We start from the raw sequence: 21,919 nt of genomic DNA on the forward strand, positions 1-21,919 counted from the left end.
AACTGAATTCCACACTAATGTGAAACTCTGGAAACTGCACAAAGACAGATGCTATTAACAGTCATATAACCAGGGGTGCATGTCAGTACTTAGTTACAGCCATCACCAAGAACACATTCCATTCTATTGAGCACCCACCTCAACATTATTCACTTTCAGCAGCCACCACTATGGCCACAGACTCACCTTAGGGAAATACAAGGACCTTCTAGTTTTCTTATTGAAATTTGCTTATTTCTTTATTTATTTATTTCAGTCTCAGGTCATGCAAGTTTCTGCTTATTATCAAGCCATCATAAGATGATTTGAAATGTTACACAGTCACTCAGGGGCTCTTCAGTTGATGCACAACTATGTAATTTGGTAATAAGTTAAAGCCAGTAATGATACCACTTGTATGACTCAAGGCTGAAATATGTAATTAAAAACTAACATCTGCTACATTATCAATTAATCATATCATGCTGATTCTCTGTTCACAACAAACAATTCACTTTGAAATAGTCAACTGCTTTCCTCTTCACCCTTCAATATACTAATTATTACCACTGTGTCTTTATAAAATCAAGCAACAGCAGAGAATCCATTCAGTGGAACATTAAACACTTGTCTTCCTTGTTTCCTTTTAGATAATCAGCAGCTGCTTAGTATAACTGATGAAGTAACAGCTTTTTTCAAAATAATGGCATTTTTGCCAATTTTATTATGCTCACCTATAACAATTGAAAGGACAAAGACAGTATGGATGTTAAATTTAATCTAAAACACACACACACACACACACACACACACACACACACACACACACACACACACACACACACGACTTGCTCCTCATTCATGGCAGGTGTTTTAGGACTGTGTTGTTATTAAGGTCATTGTAAAAAAGATATAAGAACTTTTTAAAATACAACATCAACAATTTATTTTAACAGCACAAGTATATATAAACAGTTTCTTGTCTTTAAAATTTGTCCTGAGTGCAGAACCTCTGGTAAAAAAGTAAAGACACAGAATGAAACGGCCACTGGTTTCAGAATCATACCTATGCACCATAACATATATATATTCTTTTCTCACTAAATATTTATATATTTTTCATATATAAACAATGGTTTCTCCAGTCTCATAACACAGTTTATTTTAATAGTGCACAGAAATTTTACTGCATCAGCATGCTACGTAATAAATGAGAGTTCATTTCATCAAAACGATCATTGCAATACTGCACCTACAGAATGAAACTAGCTACCTGAAATTGAAATCACTCGACACAGAACATTTTACAAAACTAGATACATTAATATTGCGATTTTTTGAAACTGGAGCACAAGGAAGACAAAGTGAGCATCTTATGCAACAATGTTTTGTAATGAAAGCAGAAAATGCTTATTAATTTGGAACCCTTAAGAAAATGAATGTATCAGGTACATTTTTATTTTAAAACAAAATTTAGACAATTATTTACAGAATGTTTGACACAAATATTAACTAATCAGACAGTGCTTTGCTTAAGCACTATTATGTACTACACACTACTTCTCAGGCTTTACCATACTAATAGTACGAAAAAAAATAGAAAAACCCTTTCATACTTCTGATAATCTATGAACTTCTATAAAATGGTAAATGAATAATAATGATATAATTTCAGAACTGAATGTATCAAATAATAGCATACCAACAGGCTCTCTTATGACTAACAACTGTGCATCCTTAAAATTAAGGTAAGTTCATTAAGTACATATATTCCTCATTTTCGTCCCAGAGATTCATCATCAGTAGGCATATCAGTGCAGAAGGCTATTTTATGAGAGAGTATCATATTATCATTATGTTCATAAAAGCCATCTTAGAGATAACACAGTTACAAGAGATTTCTTTAACTGATACTGTTTTTCCTTAACTCTAACATTAAAGCTTTACTTTCCTCACAATGTGCGTGATTAACAGAATTATTACACAGATTTTAACAATAAATAATAGATGCAGCATTTTGAAGAAACACCAGTATTGTCTCACATTCAGAAGTTGTTAGGACCCGATGTTTACTCAGCTCCCTACAAGCGGAAGAGAAAGTGTGTTTACTCCACAAAGCAAGTGAAAAGCTAAATCATATTAGTTTATCAAAATTACTCACAACTTCTAACACTGAACAAGTCTACATAAAAAGAAAACAACTGTGTACTCTCATAGAATTAATTCAGAGATACACAGTTTTGCAGATAAACATTACCTGAAACATGTTTAAATGTTTGTTGAAAATGCAATAAATTAACTAGACACTTTTCAATATATTACACTATCTACAGAATATCTGCCAATTCTCTTAATTTTGAGGACTGTGCCATACTTCACAAATATACAATGAGAAAATTCATATTCAGCTTGGATATCACTCTTTTGTTAAACTAAGGGGAGAGAGTTTATTTCAATGTAGCAAATGGAAAATTCAGTTGACAAAATTGTTAAAATTTCAAAGAAAGAGAGAAAAAAAGTGGCCAATATTTACCTTCAGGAGGTGAATTCCTAGCATTGCCTCTCAATGTACATTATTAGTGATGTACCACCTTTCCAACCTTCCCCAGCTGACTCATTTTTCAGTCATGAACAAGAAGTACACAGTTCCTACTCTAAGATAACTGTTTTCCAGTTTAACACTTAGTACTGGCAATACTAGGAATAATGCTGTCTGAAGGTAAATATCAGCCAACCTTTCAATTCACTGCAAAGTGTTAGGCTGAGAATGGCACACAAGATTATCATATGACAGTGGAGCCACCCCACTGAAGGATGGTTTTGGATTTTGATTTAGGTCCCTCTACAATGAAGTTATTAGCAAGAAAAAAAAATCTTATTGAATGAGTGGGCTTAAAACCTTTCAAGCCTTTCCTTTTAATACATTAAAACAATAGTGACAGCTATCAGGGAAAATATGTCTTAGTTAAAGCCTTGACAAAAAATAAAGTATTTGAACCAGCAGTTTGGCTAAGTGTACCTGACTAGCACAGAAACAGCACACTGATAAATGTTAAAACTGGCCTAATATAGGGAAGAGGCTGGAAATTACACAAAATTTAACTCCTGTTCTACTGTGACATAACAGTACCCCACAGGGATACGTGTTTGACAGTAACTTAACACGGACTTACTGTTGCAGTAATAGTAGGGTCATATTTAGCTCCTCTTGAAACTTCTCAGAATATGTAATACTAAACTTTAAAATATGACAAGAAATACCAATCATGTGTAAAGCAGAGTCATTCAAATTGCTAATTAATCAGGCTATAAACTGTGTGTATAAACATTGCAAAAATGCTAGTTTAAAACAAGTGGTCAGGGGAAACATTGTGTATGCAAGAATGCACCCCTCTGTGCATCTTTAAAGTGAAGACTTCATAAGACACCACAGTACTGCAGGAGACACCACATAATACACTACTTATCCACCTTTGAATATGAAAAGGCAGGTTATAGTATGCTGGATAGTTATTAATGATGGAAAACTAAATTTCATTAAGTAGATAATGGGTAATGCTGGAGTAAGCATGGAGCATGCTAAAAATTATATGAGCATAGTTTTGTACATTAAAGGGGATGAGAGACCATCTGCAGCTGCATAATGTTGTATGATACTGAGTCAAATTTTCTGTCACCATTTGCCTTGATCAGAATTGTAAAAAATCTGAGCACTCATGTAAATTTACTTAAAATTTAGAAATTGATAAATGCAAAAGCTGGTGAGGGTGGCGGAGGGGGTACACTGAAGAAGGGGGGGCGGATGTAGAAGAGGGGGAGGTGACAAAGAGAGAGAGGAGCAAAGAGGGTGAGGGTAATGAAGTTGGAATATGGGAGAGTTCTTCTTTTTTTGTCGTTTTAGGGCGCACAACTTCAATGGTCATTAGCACCCAGACTACGTTAGGAATGCACCGCGAGGCAAAAGTTTAAAACAGCAACTAAAAGGGAAAACACGATAAAAGACAGACTGACAGGCATACGATTAAAAAAAACAGCATAATCAAATGTCCTAAGAGAGGTTTGTCAAGTTGATAAAATGAAGAACGCAAGCAGCTGCTCGTGGGTCATCCGCTAAAATGGCATCTAGAGTACATGGCAGGCCAAGATCAAGACGCAGTGTGTTAAAATCCGGACAGGACGTTAAAATGTGGCGGACCGTCAGCAAGTACCCACATGGGCAGAACGGTGCCGGCGCAGCCGTCAGCAGATGGCGATGGCTGAACCGGCAGTGTCCAATTCGTAACCGGGCCAAAACGACCTCCTCCCGTCGAGAAGGGCGGGAGGAGGACGTCCAAGTCGCGGGAAGAGGTTTAAAGGCCCGAAGCTTGTTGTCCATAAGTGCAGCCCAATCAGCACGCCACAGCGATAAAATGCGCCGACAAATGACCCTGCTACAATCTGACGAAGGGACACAACAAGAAGCTGTCCGAGGCTGGAGGACCGCAGCCTTGGCCGCGGCATCTGCAGCTTCGTTCCCAGGGATACCGACATGGCCAGGAACCCACATAAAGCTAACCGGAGAACCGACGTACACCAGCTGCTGAAGAGAGCGTTGGATCCGGTGCACGAAAGGGTGAACCGGATACGGATCACTGAGGCTCTGGATGGCACTCAGGGAATCGGAGCAGATGACATAAGCAGAATGTCGGTGGCGGCAGATGTAAAGAACAGCCTGGTAGAGGGCAAAGAGCTCAGCTGTGAAGACCGAACAATGGCCATGGAGCCGGTATTTGAAACTTTGTGCCCCGACAATAAAAGAACACCCGACCCCATCATTGGTCTTAGAGCCATCTGTATAAATGAAGGTTATACTAATGCACTTCGAACGAAGTTTGACAAAACGGGAGTGGTAGACCGAACCGGGGGTAACCTCCTTTGGGAGCGAGCTGAGGTCAAGGTGAACGCGAACCTGAGCCTGGAGCCAAGGTGGCGTGTGGCTCTTGCCCATTCAAAAGGTTGCAGGGAGTGAAAAATTAAGGTGTTGAAGGAGGCGACGAAAGCCAACTCCAGGGGGTAGCAGGGCAGAGACATACAACCCGTATTGACGGTCGAGAGAGTCATCAAAAAAGGAACGATAAGACGGGTGGTCGGGCATTGACAGTAGCCGACAGGCATACCGACAAAGCAGTATATCGCGCCGGTAGGTGAGTGGCAATTCACCAGCATCAGCATGAAGACTCTCGACGGGACTAGTATAAAACGCTCCGATCACAAGTCATAAACCCCGATGTTGTATGGAGTTGAGGCGGCGTAAGATGGATGGCCGTGCAGAGGAGTATACGAAGCTCCCATAATCCAGCTTGGAGCGGACGATCGACCGATATAGACGAAGTAGGACGGTTCGATCCGCTCCCCACGACATATCACTGAGAACACGGAGGACATTTAGAGAACGGGTACAACGGGCAGCCAAATATGACACATGTGGAGACCAGCTAAGTTTCCTGTCAAATGTAAGACCTAAAAATTTTGTTGTCTCCACGAATGGGAGAGCAACGGGATCGAGTCGTAAGGACGGTGGGAGAAACTCTTTGTAGCGCCATAAGTTAATACAGACCATCTTCTTGGCAGAAAAATGGAAGCCATTGGCGACACTCCAGGAGTAAAGACGGTCAAGAGAACGCTGAAGACAGCGCTCCAGGAAACATGTACGCTGCGCGCTGCAATAGATGGTAAAATCGTCCACGAAAAGGGAGCCTGATACATCAGCTGGGAGGCAATCCATTATTGGATTGATCGCTATGGCGAAGAGAGAGACGCTCAAAACTGAGCCCTGTGGCACCCCATTCTCCTGGCGAAAGGTGTCTGACAGGACAGAACCTACACGTACCCTGAACTGTCAATCCATTAAAAAGGAACGAATAAAAAGAGGGAGGCGACCGCGAAGGCCCCATGTATGCATGGTGCGGAGAATGTCCGCCCTCCAACAGGTGTCGTAAGCCTTCTCCAAATCAAAGAACACAGCCGCGGTTGGGCGCTTCCGCAAGAAGTTATTCATAATGAAGGTCAACAAGGTAACCAGATGGTCAACAGCAGAGCGGCGCCTACGAAATCCACATTGTACATTGGTAAGTAGGCGTCGAGACTCGAGCAGCCAAACCAAACGAGAGTTAACCATTCGCTCCATCACTTTACAGACACAGCAGGTAAGCCACATGGGTCGATAACTGGAAGGCAAGTGCTTGTCCTTCCCCAGCTTAGGAATCGGGACAACAATAGACTCGCGCCAGCATGCGGGAACATGTCCCTCAATCCAGATGGGATTGTAAGTACGAAGAAGAAATCTTTTACCCGCAGCATCTGAATATGAATAGAATCAGGCCCTGGAGCAGAGGACCATGACCGGGCAAGTGCGTTTTCGAGTTCCCGCATGGTGAATGGGGCATTATAACTTTCACGATTCGAGGAGCGGAAGTTAGGTGGCCTAGCCTCCTCTGCCTGTTTGTGGGGGAGGAAGGCAGGGTGGTAATGAGCGGAGCTCGAAACCTCTGCGAAAAAGCGGCCGAAGGCATTGGAGACATCCTCAGGGGCCACTAGGATGTCATTCGCAACCGTCAAGCCAGAAACTGGTGAGTGGACCTTAGTGCCAGATAGCCGGCGCAGGCTACCCCAGACAACAGAAGAAGGAGTAAAACTGTTGAAGGTGCTTGTGAAAGCAGCCCAGCTGGCTTTCTTGCTTTCTTTAATAATACGACGACACTGTGCACGTAATCGTTTATAATTGATACAATTCGCCACTGTAGGGTGGCGTTTAAAGGTGCGTAAAGCACGTCGACGAGCACGTAAAGCGTCTCTACATGCTGCGGTCCACCAGGGAACCGGTACGCGACATCGAGAAGAAGTAGGGTGAGGGATGGAATATTCAGCAGCAGTGAGAATGACTTCCGTGAGGTGTGCGACCTGACGATCGCAGCTTGTGAAGGTTTGATCCCGAAAGGTCGCCCTGGAAGAGAAGAGCCCCCAGTCTGCTTTGGAGATGGTCCAACTAGATGAGCACGGAGAGGGGGTATGCTGCAGGAGATGGATAACACACGGGAAGTGGTTGCTCGAATATGTATCAAACAGTGCATATCACTCAAACCGGCGTGCAAGTTGGGTAGTACATATAGAGAGGTCTAAATGGGAATAGGTGTGAGATGAGTCCGAAAGAAAAGTAGGGGCGCCAGTATTGAGGCAGACAAGATTGAGCTGGTTGAAAAGGTCTGCTAACAGGGAGCCCCTCGGGCAGGATGCTGGAGAGCCCCAAAGGGGATGGTGGGCATTGAAGTCTCCAGTTAACAAAAATGGTGCAGGTAGCTGAGCAATAATTTGCATCATGTCTGCCCTGGTAACGGCAGATGACGATGGAGTGTAAACGGTACAAATGGAAAATGTAAAAGTGGGGAGACTAATTCGGATGGCAACTGCCTGCAGGCCGGTGTGCAACATGATGGATCGTAGTAAATATCATCCCGGACCAGCAACATAACCCCTCCATGAGCCGGAATACCTACCACAGGGGGTAGGTCAAAATGCACAGAGGTGTAGTGTGCCAAGGCAATTTGATCGCATGGGCGTAGCTTCGTTTCCTGGAGGGCTACGACGAGCGGACGGTGCAAGCAGAGCAGCAACTTCAAGTCCTCTCGGTTGGAGCGAATGCTGCGAATATTCCAGTGAATAAGTGCCATCGTAAGAAGAAAAGGAAGATGAAAGAAGGGGTCACCTCGAAGGCCGCTGAGGGCCTGGCTTCAAGCAAGCACTGCCGCCGCTATCAGTAGGCGGACAGTCATCGTCCATTGGTTCTATAGGTTCATCGGCCATCTTGGTAAGATGGCCGGGAGGGGGAGCTTCCTCCGCCGGTGAACGGCCAGATGTGCGGCCAGGCGAAACAGATGACAGCCTGGGGCGGCAACCTCTGGGTGGCGCAGGAGAAGAAATGCGCCATGGCGGAGAAGGAGAACTGTGCTTCCTATGAGCCTTCTTGGAAGGTCGTTTGGTGGAAGTACTGGTCGATGGCTGGGAAGTCGAGGTACGTAGGAAGTCTGCACGGGATGGTTCCTTCTTGAAGGCCAGTGCATCTGACTTCTGGGTCTTTGTCTTAGCAGAAGCTGATGAAGGGGCTTGTGTCTGTGGGGTGATGGGAGGAAGAAGAGACGTCGACCGCGCGATCTTAGCACTGGCCGAACGGACGACCGTGGTGCTGAAGATCAGATCGCATGTCTGGGTTGCCACCTCCCTAGTAGTCCGAGGAGAGGCGAGGACAGTACCGTATTTCCCCGCTGGGAGCAGCGTGGGCTTCCTACTAGCTAATAGCTTGCGAGCAGCCGAGGTGGACACTTTCTCTTTGACCCGAATTTCTTGGATACAGCATTCTTCCTTATAGATGGGACAGTCGCGGGAGGACGCTGCATGGTCACCCTGACGTTCACACAACGAGGAGACGGAGGTGGACAGTCACCCTCATGGGCATCCCTGCCACAAGTGACACATTTAGCCGCATTGGAACAAGACTGGCGAGTGTGATTAAAACGCTGACACTGGTAGCAGCGCCTAGGTGTCGGGACATAGGGGCGAACAGAAATAACCTCATAGCCCGCTTTGATGTGCGATGGCAGCTGAACACTATCAAAGGTCAAGAAAAGTGTCCGGGTCGGTAAAAGGTCATTGTTGACCTTTTTCATGACCCTATGGACAGCCGTCACGCCCTGCTCAGCGAGGAAAGACTGAATCTCCTCGTCAGTCAATCTGTCGAGGGATCTAGTATAGACCACACCACGAGACGAATTCAAAGTTCGGTGAGCCTCCACCCAGGACAGGGAATGTGTACAGGAGTGTGGCTCGAAGCAGTTTCTGTGCCTGAAAGGCGCTCTCAGTTTCTAGTAATAAGGTACCATTACGCAACCTTGTACAAGACTTAACAGTACCGGCTATGGCATCTACGCCCTTCTGGATAACGAAAGGGTTGACAGAGGAAAAATCCTTTCCGTCCTCAGATCGAGAAACGACGAGGAACTGTGCGGCAGGCGGTAGTACTTTTGTCACTGGTGGCTGGCCATGTTTCCGTTTGTGGGCAGAAGTCGAGAGAGAAGAAGAGAAATCCATTGCGGAGGAATCCCCCATGATTGCCAGCGTCTCTGATGGCGCACTCCTTCCTTATGGGGACCCTCTCAGAGGGCACTCCCGCCTTAGGTGAATGTTTACACCTCAGGTCACACCTCCCGAGAAACAGACGGAGGGACCAATTGGCATGGTCAGAAGGTATCAGCTCAGGCAATCACCCCTCCCTGGGCCTGGCCTTTACCAGGGGGTACGTGCGTGCCTTACTTGTCTACCCAGGGCGGGGAATTACGCGTTACCCCATCACCGGCTACGCGTGCGAACGCGTGGGTCGGCCTTCAGGCACGCACAGGGAGGAAGGAAGAAGAGGAAAAGGAAGAGAGAGAGGACAGACTGTCTCAAACGCCGAGGCGGAGACCAGAGAAGGCAAGGAGAAGAAGGCAAGGGAAAGAGTAAGGAAGACAGTGAGATGGAGAAGAACAAAGAAAGGAACCAACAAAAGGAAGGAAGAAACGAGAAGTGAAAAACCAAAAGGACCACAAATATAGGTCGTGGAACCGTCCGTCTCCGGACGCAGGCGCTAACTACCCCCTTGAGGGGGATGGACTCCTTTTAGTCGCCTCTTACGACAGGCAGGAATACCTCGGGCCTATTCTAACCCCCGGACCCGCAGGGGGGGGGGAAATGGGAGGGTGACAACGTGAAGGAGAGGATGATTATGTGGGGGAGGGTGGTGAGGAGCAAGATGGTGACCAAGAGAGAGGGGTGACAAACAGGGGGAGGGTGATGAGGTGGGAAAAAGGGTGGGTGACAAGGTGAGGGGGAGGATGATTATGTGCAGCAGGGTAGACTGGGTGAGGAAGGGGATGATTATGTGGAGGGGGGAAGACAAGGTGATGAAGGGGACGATCATGTGGGACAGGGTGACAGGTAGGAGGGTGAGATGTAGAGAGTGCTGATGAGTAGTAGTTGGGTGATTAGATGGAGGGAAAATGACAAGGATGAGCACGGGAAACTGAACAGCACAAGGAGGAAATAATTAGGACGACAAGGGGAGTGGGTTAGAGGGGTGAGTAAGAAAGGGTCAAGAATAAATATCTTGTAGATATATACAGGCTTTCCCACTCAAACCTACCTGATATTACAATGAAAAATGCACCACATTGTAGAGCATTTCAAAGAACTTATATTCCCACATCAGAAGCGCTAAGTATCATCACCAGAGTGCAGCATGGTCGCATGCAGTGAAAACGGAGAGTCCACAGCAGCACACGCAAGCAGAAATAATTAAGGTATGGTATAGGAAGTTTCTGGAAACAGGAAGTGTTCTGAAACATTCTGGCAGTGCAAGTTATGGAGTTTCAGAAGAGACAGTGGAGGACATCAGACAAACATTTCTCAGAACCCCACGTAAGTCAATTCGTCAAGCATCTAGGCAACTTGACGTACCTCGATCAACATTGCATCGTGAAGTTCACCAGTGTCTTCGTATGTATGCTTACAAAGTGCAAATTCTGCAACATCTGATGGCCAATGACAATCCACGCTGACAACAATTTGCTTCAGATGTGCTGTAGCGTGTTGATATGGATTCCAACTTCCTGGAAAGATGTTTATTCTCAGATGAGGTAACCTTTCATCTATCAGGAAGGATTAATAGGCATAATGTTCAGATTTGGGGTTTGCAAAATTCGCACGTTGTCACTGAACACATTCGTGACAGTCCTAAACTAAACGTCTGGTGCAGGCTAATGCACGACAGGATTGTTGGACCGTTCTTCTTTGTGGAACAAACAGTGAATGGGTCAGTGTATCTGGACATGTTGGAGCAGTTTGTGTACCCTCAGATACAAGACTTGCAACCCAACATCATTTTTCAACAAGATGGAGTGCCACCACATTGGTCAATGGCTGTTCGCAAGTTCCTAGTTAGGAAATTTCCCAATCTTTGGTTCGGACGCCATGGACCCATTGCCTGGCCACCACGTTCATCCGACATTACACCGCTTGATTTCTTCATGTGGATTCATGAAGGACAGGGTGTACGCGACCAAAGTGGACAATATTCCTACATTACGACTTCGTATCACTAATGTGATTGCAACAATAACAGAGGAAATGTTACAAAGAACTTGGCAAGAAATTGTATATAGACTCGACTTTCTTTTTGCTACAAATGGTTCACATGTAAAGCGTGTACTGATGATAAATAAATAAATTCTTTGAGATGCTCTACAATGTGGTGCATTTTTCACTGTCATATCTAGTGTGTGTGTGTGTGTGTGTGTGTGTGTGTGTTTTTCCTGGGTCTTTGAAATCAGGGAGGTTTGAGTGGGGCACTCTGTATAAACTGTTAGCACATTGGGGACATACTGGATATGTAATTAGCTACAATATGAAAACCTAAAGATTAGGATGACATGATACAGGGAAACAACAGATTATCCTAACTTTGATGGCTGGACAGGGATGTCTTTCCTCTCCTCACAAGTATGAGTCCCAATCCTTCTCAAAGCATCCTTTCATTTGACAGTGATGGTTACGAGAAGAAAATACAACAATTCTGGTGAAAAAGTGTTATCTGCACTGAGTACAGAGACCTAATTAGATCACTAGCAGATCTCAGCAGAAGGGAAAGTGGGTGAGAGTCTGGTGTACTGATCTAGAGATGTTCCCCTCTCTTTTTCTTATTGTCTAGGAGAGGCCAAGAAGGGAAAGAGCAAGGAAAGGAAAGTTGAAAGATGGAAGAAGTATATAGTGGGGCTATATAAGAGAAATGAACTTGGAGACAATATTATAGAAAGGGAAAAAAATGTAGATGAAGATGAGAAAGGAACTGCGAGAAGAATCTGACAGCACACTGAAAGACCTAATGGAAACAAGGTCCTCCTAGTAGATGACATTCTGTCAGAAGTACCACTATCCTTGGGAGAGCCAGCCAAAGAAAAACTATTCCACCTGCCCTGCAAGATATATGAGACAGGCAAAACACTCTCAGACTTCAAGAAGAATGTAATAATTTAAATTAAATAGAAAGCAGATGCTGACAGGTATGAATATTATTGAACTATGGTTTAATAAGTCATGGTTGCAAAACAGTAATAAACACTTGTTACAGAAATGAAACTAGTAGAAACCAACATCAAGTAAGATCACTTTGAACTGCTGAGAAATGTGTGGACATGTGAGGAAATACTGATCCTATGACTTCTCTTAGAAGATAGGTTAAGGAAATGCAAACCTATATTTATAAAATTTGTAGACTTGGAGAAGGCAATATTATAGAAACAGTCAGAACAATGTTGACTTGAATACACTCTTTGAAATTCTGAAGATAGAAGGGATAAAATACAGGGAGCAAAAGGCTATTTACAACTTGTACAGAAACCAGATGGCAATTGCAGAGAGTTGAGGGGCATGAAAAGGAAGCAGTGGTTGAGAAGGAAATGAGACAGGGTTATAGCCTATCCCCAACATTATTCAATCTATAAACTGAGCAAGTTGTATAGAAACCCAAAGAAGAATTTGGAGGAGGTATTAAAGTTCATGGAGAAGAAATAAAAACTTCAAAGTTTGCCCATGACATTTAATTCTCAGAAAAGGACTTGGAAGAGCAGTTGAACACACAATGGGCAGCATTTTGAAAAGAGAATATGAGATGAACATTAACAAAACCAAAACAATGGTAATGGAATGTACTCAGACTAACTTAGGCGATGCTAAGGGAATTACATTAGGAAAAGAAACACTATAAGTAGTAGACGAGTTTTGCTAGTGGGGCAGTTAAATAACTGATGATGGCCAAAATAGAAGAGATATAAAATGTAGAATGATAATGTCAAGAAAAGTGTTTCTGAGAGAGAGAGAAATTTGATAACATCGAATACAGATTTAAGTGTTAGGAAGTCTTTTCTGAAGGTATCTGTCTGGGGCTTAACCTCGTATGGAAGTGAAACATAGACAATAAACAATCTCATTCTTGAGACATCACAGGATCACTAATTTATATTAGAAGGAAGTAAAAATTGTAGATGGAGACCAAGAAATGAATATGGGGTGTAGGTTCAAAAGGATGTAAGTTGTAGTAGTTGTTCGGAGATGAAGAGGCTTGCACAGGAGAGAGCAGAGTGGAGCGCTGCATCAAACCAGTCTTTGGACTTAATGCTACAACAACAACAACAACAACAACAGGAGAGGCTCATGAGATAGAAGAACCTGCAGGTTATTCTCATAAAATTTTAAAGCATAAAAGAGGGTCAGTTGTACAGGTATAATGCTAACTTTTGCTTATGACTCTTTATTTTTGTGTACTTTTCTCCCCCTTCAAGATCTTGGATGCAGTTCACAAGCTAAATAAATTATTTTTCATCTGCTGTGGTCTTTAGTTAGAGGACTGGTTTGATGCACCTCTCCAAGTTAGTACACTCTGTACATGACCCTTTATTTTCTGCACAACTACCACACCAAACATCTGTTTAAACCTGCTTACTGTCCTTGGTCATCCTCTACAATGTTTCCATTCTACACATCCATCCACTGCAAAATACATGAATCCCTTATGCTTCACGATGTGTCCTATCAATCGATCCCTTCTTTTAGTCAAGTTGTGCCATAAATTTATTTTTCACCACACTGATTCAGTACTTCCTCATTTGTTATTCAATCTGTCCATCTGATCTTCAGCATTCCTCAGTAGCACTACATTTCAAAAGCTTCTATTATCTTCTTGTCTGAACTGTTTATTGCCCATTTTTCACTTCCATACAAGGTTGAATCGCAGACAAATACATCCAGGAAAGTCTTTCTAACATTTAAATTGATATTAGATATTAACAAATTTCTCTTCTTCAGAACAGCTTTTCTTGACATTGTGAGCCTTCATTTCATATCCTCTCTACTTTGGCCATCATCAGTTGTTTAACTGCCCAACTAGCAAAACTCATCTATTACTTGTAGTGTCTCATTTCCAAATCTAATTCCCTCAGCATTGCCTGATGTAATTCAGCTCCTTTCCATTACCTTTGGTTCACTTTAATTGATGTTCATCTTATATCCTCCTTTCAAGACACTACCCATTTTGTTCAACGGTATTTTTACATCATGACAAAATTACAATGTGATCGTAAAATCTCAGAGTTTTATATTTTTTCCATGAATTCTTTTTCCAATTTTCTCCTTGGTTTCCTTCACATCTTGCTCAAAATGTACAGACTGAATAACACATTGGGGCAGGCGACAACCCTGTCTTACTGCCTTCTTAACCACTGCTTCCCTTTCAACCGCAGTTGGTTTCTGTGCAAGTTGCAAATAATGGTTTGCTCCTAGTTTTTTGTATCTACTTCCCTCAGTATTTCTTCTAAGATAAGTTGTTGTGTCAGTATTGCCTTGCACATACCTAAATTTCTCCAAAACCCAAACTCATTTTCCCCGAGGTCGGCTTTTATCAATTTTTCCTTTCTGCTGTATGTAATTTGTGTCAATATTTTGCAACAGTGATTTATGGCACTGATGGTCTTGTATTATTCACACCTTTCAGCACCTGCCTTCTTTGAAACTGGAATTATTACATTCTTCCTGAATTCTGTGGGCATATTGCCTGTCTCATCTATCTTGCATACCAGGCAGAATAATTTTATCATGGCTAGCTCTCTCAAGTTTCTCACTCATTGATTCTGAGGAAATGTTGTCTACTCCAGTGGTCTTGTTTGACTTAGGCCAGTCAGCACTCTGTCAAATTCTTCTCACATTATGATATCTCCCCTCTGACCTTCACACACATCCAGAGATTTGTTTCCATTGTATAGATTTCCATTGTATGTTCCTGTTAGCTTTCCCTTGTTTGCTTAGTAATGGCTTGCGATCTGAGGTCTTGTTATTCATACAGATTTTCTCTAAAGGTTTCTTTAATTGTTATATAAGCAGCATCCATCTCTCCTCTGGTTATGCATCTTCCTACAACCTTACATTTATCCTGTGGTCAGTCCCGCTTAGCCATTGTGCCCTTTCTGAATTTTTGTATTTCTCCTTTTGTCAAATTCAATATCTCATATGTTATCCAGGGATTTCTATTAGGCCTTGTCTTTCTCTACCTACGTGATCCTATGCTACCTTCCCTGTTCCATCTCTCAAAGCCATCCATTTCTCTTCTACCATATTCCTATCTCCTGCTGTTACCAAACGACAAACTTGTAACTCTCAGCAACCTTTGGTTCTTTGAACTTCTTTGGGTCCCATCTCCTTAATTTCCTATCTTTCTGCAATATCTTCAGGTTTAATTGCAGTTAATAGCCAATAAATTATGGTCACAGTGCACATCGTCACCTGCAAATATTTTACAGTTTAAAACCTGGCTTCGAAGTCTCTGTCCTACCATTTATTAGCCCTCAGGTACCTTACACATATGCAAGGGTGTAAAGCTAGTTTGCCTCCATGGCAGAAGGATACATGAGCACCCTGAATGACGTTAAATGAAGAAGCAAACAGGGGCGGTCAGACAATCGTGCGATCTCATGACCATAATACACATTCCATGTATCTCAAAAAGCAAACATGGTGTCAGACCAAACAAATGGTTCTTCTTAGGACCTACTGACCAGAAAACTGATATACTCAGCCCAAATTTGTCACATTAATATAGAAAACATATGACAATGCCTATCAAAACTTTAAAAAAATAATAACATCGACCTAATTGTCATGCTGGAAACTCATAGTGAAATGGAAGACCAACCACAAAAAATCTGGATACGTGGAAGTAGGAGTCACACACTGAAGGTTCCACACGAACTTAATTATGTATACACACAGTTTTTCCATCCTGGCAATCTGGAAGTCATCCTGGGAGTCTAGAATTTTGATGATTTTTGCCTGTTATCAATACTGATACTAGCAATAAATCAAAATATGACATAAATGGCTGTAACTTTTGACTCCATTGACACAAAAATTGAAATTGTTCACACCACCAAAAGGCTGTAGATTTTGCTATGTGACATAAATTCCCACTTTGTTTAGTCTCCCTGTTCCTGAGAAAAAGAGGTCTTACCAGGTGGACAGACTGTCAGATAACAAGCCAATTTTTTTTTTCTTCATGTGATATAATTACAAATTAACAATTTTCATATTTTTCCCTTCATGTGTCATGGGGAACCTTGCTTTCTGCCAAATTTCATGATTCTACACCATCAGGAAGTACCCTATAAGATTTGATGGGGGAGTTTGTGAAACTCAAAATATGTGACATACATGGCCATATCTTTGCATTGTACTGGTGTAGAAGCATAAATTTTTGATGTCACCAAAGCCTTACTATGTGATGTAAATTTCAACTTGATATTTCTATCCATTCCCGACAAAAAAGTTCTCAAGAGTCAAACAGACAGACTGGCAACAAAGTGATCCTACAAAGCTTCTATTTTTACCAGCTTAAAAATGGGAAAAATACCAGGTAACGATTGCTAGGTGCTATATACCATCCATCATATGGTGTAGCAATGTACATTTAAGAAGATACAGCAAATGCCTCTCATTTACACATCTGCTGATGGCTCATTTACTCAAGCAGCCATTCCTGGCTAGTCCAAGTTATCCACAAACTTCCTCAATACTGCTACATATCTGGGTGACTATAACAGTTACCACAAGCAATGAAAATACAGAGACTGTGGCGATGTTGGGAACATACCTCTAGATCTACATCCATACTCTAGAAACCACTGGGAGGTGCATGGCAGAGGGTACATCCCATTCTACTAGTTACTAGGGTTTCTTGTTGTTCCATTCCCATATGGAGTGCAGGAAAAATGATTGACTGAATACCTCTGTGCGCGCAGTAATTATTCTAATGTTATGCTCACAATCCCTATGTGAGCAATGCATATGGGGTTGTCGTACATCCGTAGAGTAATCATTTAAAGCTAATTCTTGAAACTTTGTTAACAGACCTTCTCAGGGTAGTTTATGTCTTTGTTCAAGAATCTGCCAGTTCTTTTCTTTCAGTATCTCTGTAACACTCTGCATTAAGCAAACATGTGGCCATTTGTGACGCCCTACTCTGTATACATTCAATAACCCCTGTAAGTCCTATCTGGTACAGGTCCCACACACTTGAGCAATATTCCAGAACCAGTCGCATGAGTGATATGTAAGCAACCTCTTTTGTAGATTAATTGCACTTTCCTAGTATTCTCCCAATAAACTGAAGTCTACCACCTGCTTTACCAACAACTGAACCTATGTGATCATTCCATTTCATATCAGTTGCACCAGATATTTGTAGAGTTGGCCAACTCCAACAGTAACTCATTGATATTACAGTCATAGGGCCTTATGTTTTTTTCATTTTGCGAAGTGTAAAATTTTACATTTCTGAACAATTCGAGCAAGTTGCCAATCTCTGCAACACATTGAAGTCTTATCAAGATCTGACTGAATATTTATGCAGCTTATTTTGGACAGCATTTCATTATAGATTATTGCATCATCTGCAAAAAGCCTGATTTCACTATTAATGTTGTCTGCAAGGTTGTTAATATTCAACATGAACAGCAAGGTACCAACATACTTTCCTGGGGCTCACCTGAAGTTACTTGTACATGCCATGAAGACGCTCTATCCAAGACAACATTCTGTGTCCTCCCTATCAAAAAGTCCTCAATCCTGTAACAAATTTCACTTGATACCCCCTTGTGATAATACTTTTGACAATAAGCATAGGTGCAGCACTGAGTAAAATGCTTTTTGGAAATCAAGAAACACTGCATTTACCTGGTTGCCTTGATCCAAAGCTTTTAGTATGGCACGTGAGAAAAGTGCTAGTTGGGTTTCACAAGATCAATGTTTTTGAAATCCACACTGGCTGGCATTAAGGACGTCATTCTGTTCAAGATGACGCATTATGTTTGAGCTCAGAATATGTTCTACGATTCTACAACAAATCGATGTCAAGGATATTGGATGGTAGTTTTGTGGACCACTTCTACTACCCTTCTTGTAGACGGGTGGGCATGGTTTTTTGTTTGAGGGATCTATGATAGATTATAGATTTCAGAGGGGCTAATTCAGCTGCAAATTCAGTATAGAATCTGACAGTGATTCCATCAGGCCCTGGAACTTTGTTCTACTTTAACGATTTTAGCTGTTTCTCAACACCAATGACACTAATACTTATTTCATGCATCTTTTCAGTGGTACATGGATTAAACTGGGCAATTCTCCTGGGTTCCTTTATAAAGGAACATTTGAAAACAGAGTTAAGCATTTCATCTTTTGCTTTGCTACACTAAAGTCAGAAAATTTAGACGTGGAGGTGAAATCCCAATGGGGGGGGGGGGGGGGGGGGGGGGAGAGGAGGGGGAACACACAAAAAGAAAGAGAATAAGCAAGAGGAACAAAATTGCAAGGAATACAGGGAACCAGTTGAATAGCCAGGTTGTCATAAACCAGAACATTGAGAGAGCGGAAGGAGCGGTGAGTGGGGAAGGAGCAAGGATGGGGAAGGAGGAGCACGGTGAAGGAAATGCAGTCCAGGAACGGAGAATGGGCTGCAATAGCTCGGGGCCCCATCTGCGTCACACATGAACTCACAAACGAACCAAGAGCTCCCTGGGGGATGTAATTCCTTAGTGAGCATTTTACCTTTTTCCACGGCCCACTCAGGTGAAACATCCTAGGAACTTGAAAGGGGCATCTGTACGTGCTTCTACTCACATAGTTTGAGGCAAATCAGTGTCCCTAGTCCTATGTCCTCCTGTTGTTAAGATTTACATCTGGAGTAGATCTCCCTGTTTAAATCTCACTTCTCCAAGTATGTATTGGAAAGGAGCCTCTTTAGCTGATCCTCTACAGAAAACACTTTCATAATGAATTTTCTCATATATTCAAAACACAAAGATGATGAGACTTACCAAGCAAAGCGCTGGCAGGTCGATAGACACACAAACAAACACAAACATAAACACAAAATTCTAGCTTTCGCAACCAACGGTTGCTTCGTCAGGAAAGAGGGAAGGAGAGGGAAAGACGAAAGGATGTGGGTTTTAAGGGAGAGGGTAAGGAGTCATTCCAATCCCGGGAGCGGAAAGACCTACCTTAGGGGGAAAAAAGGACGGGTATACACTCGCGCACACACACACACACACACACACACACACACATATCCATCCGCACATACACAGACACAAGCAGACATTTGTAAAGGCAAAGGGTTTGGGTAGAGATGTCAGTCGAGGCGGAAGTAAAGAGGCAAAGATGTTGTTGAAAGACAGGTGAGGTATGAGCGGCGGCAACTTGAAATTAGCGGTGGTTGAGGCCTGGCGGATAACGAGAAGAGAGGTTATACTGAAGGGCAAGTTCCCATCTCCGCAGTTCTGACAGGTTGTTGTTAGTGGGAAGTATCCAGATAACCCGGACGGTGTAAAACTGTGCCAAGATGTGCTGGCCGTGCACCAAGGCATGTATAGCCACAGGGTGATCCTCATTACCAACAAACACTGTCTGCCTGTGTCCATTCATGCGAATCGACAGTTCGTTGCTGGTCATTCCCACATAGAAAGCTTCACAGTGTAGGCAGGTTAGTTGGTAAATCACGTGGGTGCTTTCACACGTGGCTCTGCCTTTGATCGTGTACACCTTCCGGGTTACAGGACTGGAGTAGGTGGTAGTGGGAGGGTGCATGGGACAGGTTTTACACTGGGGGCGGTTACAAGGGTAGGAGCCAGAGGGTAGGGAATGTGGTTTGGGGATTTCATAGGGATGAACTAGGAGGTTACGAAGGTTAGGTGGATGGGGGAAAGACACTCTTGGTGGAGTGAGGAGGATTTCATTAAGGATGGATCTCATTTCAGGGCAGGATTTGAGGAAGTCGTATCCCTGCTGGAGAGCCACATTCAGAGTCTGATCCAGTCCCGGAAAGTATCCTGTCACAAGTGGGGCACTTTTGTGGTTCTTCTGTGGGAGGTTCTGGGTTTGAGGGGATGAGGAAGTGGCTCTGGTTATTTGCTTCTGTACCAGGTCGGGAGGGTAGTTGCGGGATGCGAAAGCTGTTTTCAGGTTGTTGGTGTAATGGTTCAGGGATTCCAGACTGGAGCAGATTCGTTTGCCACGAAGACCTAGGCTGTAGGGAAGGGACCATTTGATGTGGAATGGGTGGCAGCTGTCATAATGGAGGTACTGTTGCTTGTTGGTGGGTTTGATGTGGACGGACGTGTGAAGCTGGCCATTGGACAGATGGAGGTCAACGTCAAGGAAAGTGGCATGGGATTTGGAGTAGGACCAGGTGAATCTGATGGAACCAAAGGAGTTGAGGTTGGAGAGGAAATTCTGGAGTTCTTCTTCACTGTGAGTCCAGATCATGAAGATGTCATCAATAAATCTGTACCAAACTTTGGGTTGGCAGGCCTGGGTAACCAAGAAGGCTTCCTCTAAGTGACCCATGAATAGGTTGGCGTACAAGGGGGCCATCCTGGTACCCATGGCTGCTCCCTTTAATTGTTGGTATGTCTGGCCTTCAAAAGTTCACTTATTTTTACCACTATTTATGGCTTTTCCCCTTACAAGGGTAGTATTTGTAACTACAATCAATACATTAATTTTACACATATAAACTAAAGTGTTTAAATATATTTAAATTTATAATTAATGGTTTAACACTGCAAGGAATAAAATAAAATGGAAAAAATAATAAATAAATGTTGGTAGCTGGAGGAATCAAACCCGAGCCAATGACTTGCCAGTCAGTGCACTAGGCCACTCTGCCACGGTAATGTTACAACAACTGCTCCTCTAAAATCCCTCATACTTTATGCTTGCATAACACGTTACATGCAATTTCAAAGAAAAATACTGATCTGAAGCTGTGAGCAACATAGCACTCATAGTGCTGGAAAGGAGTGTAATATCACATTTTATTACTGAAATAACTGTGTTAGATACTATGCTGTGTGTGGGAACCAAAGATGTTACTCCTTGCATAAGAAAAGTGAATATTATCATTGTATTATCTCTGGTTTTTTTAAATATCTCTGTTGTTACATTTTAATGACTCCAATTTTGTTCTTGCTCTGGTCAAGATGAAGGGAACTTATAATTGTGAATATTACATATTACAATTTGACAGTAAAAGTTGTATCCAAGGAAGAAATAAATGAGTGTCTCCCCCTTTGTCTGTCAAAAGACATGCCTCACACCACCCTGCTATCCCCTCTTTGCCTCATGCATCCTTCCTTGCTCTCTCCCCACATCCATCAACCCAGGAAACTACCCTCAATAATCAATAATCAACAGACAGTCTCTGTGCAGCTACTGGTATGAGCATTTGGATGCCTGTGTTATTGCAAGTGTAGATGTGAATATGTGTACTTTTGCTACACAAAGAGCAAGAACTCTGAAAGCTAGTGTAAGTACTGTATGCTGTTCAGTGTTTCTACGCACCACATGAGTCCCACCCTGCTGTGAGTGTGTAATGAATTACAGCTTCCACAGTTTCTGTTATGCAATGTCTCAGTTCATTCATTGTTGTTGGTAATGGAGGCCACCCTATTTAAATGGAATGTTGCCTCATCACTAAACACTGTGGAAGAAAACTGTCATCCTCCATCTTGCCAAGAACGAAATTACTGAACCACACACATTGTTGTTTGTTAACTTCACAAAGAGGTTGCAGTAGCTGAATTTTGTATGGTTTCACATGAACACGTCAACGCAACACATGCCAGATGGACACTGGGGGCATGCTGAGCTGTCAAACTGCACAGTGAACAGATTTCTGCAGACTTCTTGTGAAACTATGGCAGATGCATACGATGTCTCTGTCAGACATTCAGGGATTTGCCTTTACACAAACACCCTGTTTCTTGGAATTGTTCAT

General features: G+C 42.7%; 1 protein-coding gene across 1 annotated transcript in view; it reads right to left on the minus strand.

Annotated features, from left to right (window-relative positions):
* Positions 1–919: 919 nt before the first annotated feature.
* The window catches only part of LOC124789915 (FAD synthase-like), an 87,618-nt gene continuing 66,618 nt past the window's right edge, over positions 920–21,919 (minus strand). The window contains exon 6 of the mRNA XM_047257433.1: positions 920–2,060. The gene's annotated coding sequence lies outside the window, so the exon portion shown is untranslated. The remainder of the gene's footprint in view (positions 2,061–21,919) is intronic.

This window comes from Schistocerca piceifrons, chromosome 3 (assembly GCF_021461385.2).
Source record: "Schistocerca piceifrons isolate TAMUIC-IGC-003096 chromosome 3, iqSchPice1.1, whole genome shotgun sequence".
Taxonomy (NCBI): domain Eukaryota; kingdom Metazoa; phylum Arthropoda; class Insecta; order Orthoptera; family Acrididae; genus Schistocerca; species Schistocerca piceifrons.